This window comes from Syngnathoides biaculeatus, chromosome 9 (assembly GCF_019802595.1).
Source record: "Syngnathoides biaculeatus isolate LvHL_M chromosome 9, ASM1980259v1, whole genome shotgun sequence".
Lineage (NCBI taxonomy): Eukaryota > Metazoa > Chordata > Actinopteri > Syngnathiformes > Syngnathidae > Syngnathoides > Syngnathoides biaculeatus.
This window is the reverse complement of record NC_084648.1, coordinates 25,077,689-25,083,776: the sequence shown is the minus strand read 5'-3', so window position 1 is coordinate 25,083,776 and position 6,088 is coordinate 25,077,689.

The following is a 6,088-nucleotide window of genomic DNA, read 5'->3' as shown; positions in this document are numbered from 1 at the left end:
TCCTTCAAATCGGCGACAGAATTTCTTAAAAGAATCATTTTGATTGCATTCAAAATTTCGTCATCCAGCGAGCTTTGTGTGTCGCACCGGGTTTCTGAAAGTTGGATGTATTTTCCTATCCTAGGTAAACTAAAACCAAGTCTAGCAGTTCTCGGTAGTTGCCTCGCAGTAACAAGTTCACAGCAGCTGGGTTGGGGTCACCAGTGCCTGTCTTGATGGTTGTGAGAAGTTCAATTACATAATGTCGCTGCTCCAGCATAAAAGGATCCGAACTGCTATCTCTCGTCAGCTCAGCAGTCAAATCCAGTTCGGAGTACCTGTCCATGAATTTCGTAAACACTGACACGTCTTTGCTTTTCGATACTTCCACACCCAGACCATCCCGAGCCTTTGTGAGTAAGATTTCATCCACATGTCTTCGACAGGCGCACCACAACAGAGCTTTCCCGAGGTTTTCCTGGATGTAAATGCAGCCAGCTGTGAGATGTCCCGTATTAGCACTGATGGTATCAAATACCATAGCTGAAATATTGCCACTACAGTTCCATGTCTCCGCTAGATCAAGCATAGCTTTAAAAAGAACTCCAGCTCTTTCCGAAGACTTTACAGGAAGGGCAGGAACACCGAGCAATTTGATCCCACGCACGCCCGAAATCAACACGGGAAGACGATCATCCTTTGCGTATTTATCAGGTAACGTCTCCATTAGTATGCCATTCCAGACAATTGCTGCTGGTCGGGGAGGAACCCAGTCCGTCTGGATTCTCTCAGCAATGTTGGCGGCCGCGTCCTTCCGGTACCGGTAGGACTGCACCGGATTCAAGTTTACTGCAGATGTAGTGCCAACACATGAGCTGATGAGAGATTGTACGGTTGCCGCTAGCCCAGTAGGAGAAATATTGTTCCTCGTTGCCATTGAAACTAATTTCGGTGATTTCAGTACATGAAATGGGACGTGTATATCTGAGCCAGTCTTCTTCAGTCTTCTATGGGGAAGTCTAGTCAATGTTGATGGAGCGAATTCGTCTGAATCATCTGTTTGGGATGACTCGTCCGGGTCGTCGACCAGTTCCTTATTCACTTCTGTCTCAAGCTGTCGTTGTCGTTCTCTCTCAATGCGCATGGTGTTTTGTTTGATACGCTCCGCGACTTTCTTCTCGATTGTGGCCATATTAGAATCAATGCCTCCCATCACGTTCATCCTGGTCTCCCTCATGTTTTTCAGGAACATGTGGTCTTCTTCATTCGAAATACTATCGAAGACATCACGTGGCCAGAATGGAAACGTCTCCTCCAACCATCTTGTCTTTGGAATTCCTCTTTTGCAGCAATGAATGACAGAAGAATCTGTTTTCTGGAAGGAAGTTTGGCTCCTTTGATGACTTTATCATCCGCGGTTGGGACAGTCCCAAGCAAAAAATACCGCGGGTCTTTCTGTTTCGCAGCAGCCATGTTGACAGTTCAATGACTTCGCGTTAACTGAGAGGTAAACACCAACTAGGGCTGAGAGGTCAACCTACTCAAGGATTTCATGAGTGCTTCTGAAAGTTCCGGGGAATGTCCTGACGCTCTTGACGCCGCTTGATGATAGCTTAGAAAATTTTTTCCAGAAAATGGCCACATTGCTGATCGCCTATTCTTTACTAAAATCGGACTAATTTCGAAAAATTCGATCTCCATGAGGAACCCCTAAACACGTTTCGATTTCGTTCAAATTTGAAACACAGCTCTTACATGATGAACCTCACCTCCAGAAAAAAAGTTTGTTGATTTTGAAAGATGCCGGGGCACCAGATTCACCCTATTGTAGACCAGTAGCAGAACTTTAAAATCTAATGTAAAACTGAATGGAAGCCAGTGTAAAGACTTTAGAATTGGAGTTAAATGCTATGCCTGCTTTGTTCTGGTTCACAACACGAACTGCAGCATTCTGAACGAGCCGGAGCTGTTTAATACTCTATTAGGGGAGCCCAGTCAGAAGACCATTACAATAGTCAAGTCTACTTGACATAAAAGCATGGATTAGTGTCTCCTAGTCTTATTGACACATGCAAGCCTTCACTCTAGATATGTTTTCTCCAGATGGTAAAGGGAAATTTTGTAATCTAGTGATTTTATATGACTGTTGAAGGTCAGGTCGAAAGTTATTAGTAAACCAAGGATTTGGACTTGGTTTTTGAAGATAGTGAGTCCAGGTATTTACGAAGAACAATTTTTTTTTCTTTATTGCCAAAAACAATTATCTTAGTTTTATTGTAGTTTAGTTGAAGAAATTTTAGCTCATCCAGTTATTTATCTGCTTTAGACAGTGGCATAAACACTTCAAATGAACTCTAGTCATCTGGAGACACTGCTAAATGTAATTGCACGTCATCTGCATTGCGATGATGGTCAAAACTAAAGTTCTGGAAACTTTGACCCACAGTAGCATATACAGGCTGAACAGGAGGTGTCCAAGAACTGAGCCTTGAGGGACCCCATAGATAATTGCCATTTGTTGAGATTGAGCACGTCCAGTGGTTACAACGTAGCTCCGTTCCTCCAGGTAGGACTTAAACCATTTAAGGACCATTTAGTTCTGCACGTTTCAAACGTGTTTTGCAATATATTGTGATCTATGGAATCAATAGCTGCATTAATATCTAACAACACCAAAATTTGCATTTTCTGAGTCAGTATTCAATCTATATCATTTAGCGCTTTGATAAGAGCAGATTCTGTACTGGGATAGGTATGGAAACGTGATTGAAATTTGTCCCAAAAAAATATTTACAAGAAGTTGATTAAAACCAACTTTCTTAACTATCTTAGCAATGAAAGGGAGATTAGAGATAGGTCCATAGCTCGCTAACACGGAAGCGTCCAGTGCTCTGTTTTTTGAAGAGGCTAAACAGTAGCTACTTTTAGAGCTTGAGGAAACCGGCCAGACTGAAGCAATTGATTATTTGTAGCAAATCAGCTGGCACTTATTTCAAAATTGTTTTGAAAAAGTCAGATGGTATCACCACACATGTAATCACCAATCTTCCTCACAAATACACACACACACACACCACACACACACACACACACACACACACCACACACACACACACACACACACACTAATGAACAAACAAGTACACTTTGTTTCCAACAATGTTTTGGTCCCCCGTCTCCTTTTTGTAATGTCCATGTAAATAAGGGGCGTTTTGATACCAAATCAATAGAGGTGCTGAGGAGAGGATAATCAGACAGTTCTCTCCTCTCTCCTTGTGAGCTGTCAAACTTGAACTGGTGTCTTTGCTTCCTTTTTGTCCTGTTTAATGAATGTCTACTTGGTAAACCTGACAATTTATCAGCTGTATCGTGTTCTGGAGTAATCTGATTCGGGAGGGCTTGTCAACCACAGCAAACAGAATGGGAGTATTGTTGAGGTTCTTATTGAAGAAAAGTTTTTCAGTCTAGCCCTGACCAACGATGGCTGTTTTTAAAAAATATTCACTGTCATCTGCAATGGTTAATTTAGGAGGGAGCAGGCGGAGAAACAATTAGAAACAGGAAGGTACGCACTGGAAAGGAGAGGAATGAAGATGAGCCAAAGGAAAACAGAATATATGTGCATGAATGAGAGGGGGGGATGTGAAGCTCCAGGGAGAAGAAATAGCGAGGGTGGATGACTTCAAATACCTGGGGTCAACAATATAGAGGAGTGGTGAGTGTGGAAAAGAAGTGAAGAAAGGGGTCCAAACGGGATTGAACAGTTGGTGGAAGGTGTTTGGTGTTCTATGTTACAGAAGAGTATCTGAGGATGAAGGGCAAAGTTCATAAAACAGTGGTGAGGCCGGCCATGATCTACAGATTAGAGGCAGTGGCTCTGAAGAAACAAGAGGAAGCTGAACTGGAGGTAGCAGAAATGAAGATGCTGAGGATCTCGCTTGGTGTGAACTGGTTGGATAGAATTAGAAATAAGATCATTACAAAAACAGCCAAAGTTGGATGTTTTGGAGACAAGGTTAGAGACAGGAGACTTCGATGGTTTGGACATGTTCAGAGAGTGAGTATATTGGTAGAAGGGTGCTGAGGGTGGAGCTGCCAGACAAAAGAGCGAGAGGAAGACCAAAGAAAAGGTTGCTGGATAATGTGAGGGAGGACATGAGGACAGTGGGTGTTAGAGGAAGATGGACAAAATAGGCTTAGATGGAAAAAGATGACACACTGCGGTGACCCTTAACGGGACAAGCCGAAAGAAAAAGAAGATCTGCAATGGTGAATATGAGGTAGCTGGAAATGTTATTGTGAAGTTGAGTTCCTTCAATTCAACCTTTGTGGATTACTATAACCGGGATGATTGAGAATCCATAGACATAGAACCAATGATATTCAAACTCATGATAAATGGGACTCAGAACAATGCTGTCATCATTTAAAGAGGAATAACTTCAAAATAATGATCAGACGAAGCTGGCTTTTCCTAAGATTTTTGTAGTGCCATTTTATACCAAAAAACATTTATAGTTCCATTTTATAGCAGCCCTCCTCGAGTTGTCACCTTATCGCGGTGAAAGGTTTTGTGTGGCCGGATGACCCTTGGAGCTAAATTGTCTGGGGCTTCAGGCCCCTGATAAAGTCACCCATGACAAAAAGGTCCTAGGTGAGGGACCAGAGAAAGTACAACTCCATAACCCCCATGACGAATACAAATATTGGATCTCAGATTCCCTTGCCCGAACGCGGGTCACCGGGGCCTCCCTCTAGAACCAGGCCTGGAGGTGGGGCTCGAAGGCAAGCGGTTGGTGGCCGGGCCTGCACCCATGGGGCTTGGCCGGGCACAACCTGAAAGGATTACATGGGTCCCCCTTCCCATGCTCTCACCACCTGTGAGAGGGGCCATACGGGTCAGGTCCCATGTGAGCTGGGCAGGAGCCCAAGGCAGGGACCTTGGCAATCTGATCCCCGGATACAGAAACTTGCTCTTGGGACATGGAATGTCACCTCTTTGGCAGGAAAGGGGGCCGACCTGATGCGTGAGGTAGAGAAATTCCAACTAGATATAGTCTGTCTCGCCACTACACGACTTGGGCTCTGGTACCAGTCCTCTTGAGAGTGGCTGGATTTTGTTACACTCTGGAGTTTCCCCACAGTGAAAAGTGCCGAGCAGGAGTGGGTATACTTACAGTGAAGAATATAAGTATATGAACACCCTGTTATATTGCAAGTTCTCCCACTTAGAAATCATGGAGGGGTCTGAAATTTTAATCATAGGTGCATGTCCACTGTGAGAGAGAATCTAAAAAGAAAAATCCATAAATAGCAATGTATGATTTTTTTTTTTAATTTGTGTGATACGGCTGCAAATAAGTATTTGAACACCTGAGAAAAACAATGTTAATATTTGGTACAGTAGCCTTTGTTTGCAATTACAGAAGTCAAACGTTTCCTGTATCTGTTCACCAGGTTTGCACAACCTGCAGGAGGGATTTTGGCACACTCCTCCACACTGACCTTCTCTAGATCAGACAGGTTTCTGGGCTGTCGCTGAGAAATACAGAGTTGGGGCTGTCGTTGAGAAACACAGAGTTTCAGCAAACTCCAAAGATTTTGTATTGGGTTTAGGTCTGGAGACTGGCGAGGCCACGCCTGAACCTTGATATGCTTCGTACGGAGCCACTCCTTGGTTTTCCTAGCTGTTTGCTTCAGGTCATTGTTGTGTTGAAAGACCCAGCCACGACCCATTTTCAATGCTCTGACTGAGGGAAAGAGGTTGTTCCTCAAAATCTCACAATACATGGCCGCGGTCATCCTCTCCTTAATACAGTGCAGTCGTCCTTGTCCCATGTGCAGAAAAACACCCTCAACGCATGATGCTACCACCCCCATGCTTCACAGTTGGGATGGTGTTCTTGGGATGGAACTCATCATTTGTCTTCCTCCAAACACGGTAAGTGGAATTATGAACAAAAGGTTCCATATTGGTCTCATTTGACCACAAAACTTTCTCCCATGACTCTGTATCATCCAAATGGTCATTGGCAAACTTAAGACAAGCCTTGACGTGCTGGTTTCAGCAGAGGAACCTTCCGTGCCATGCATGATTTCAAACAAACGT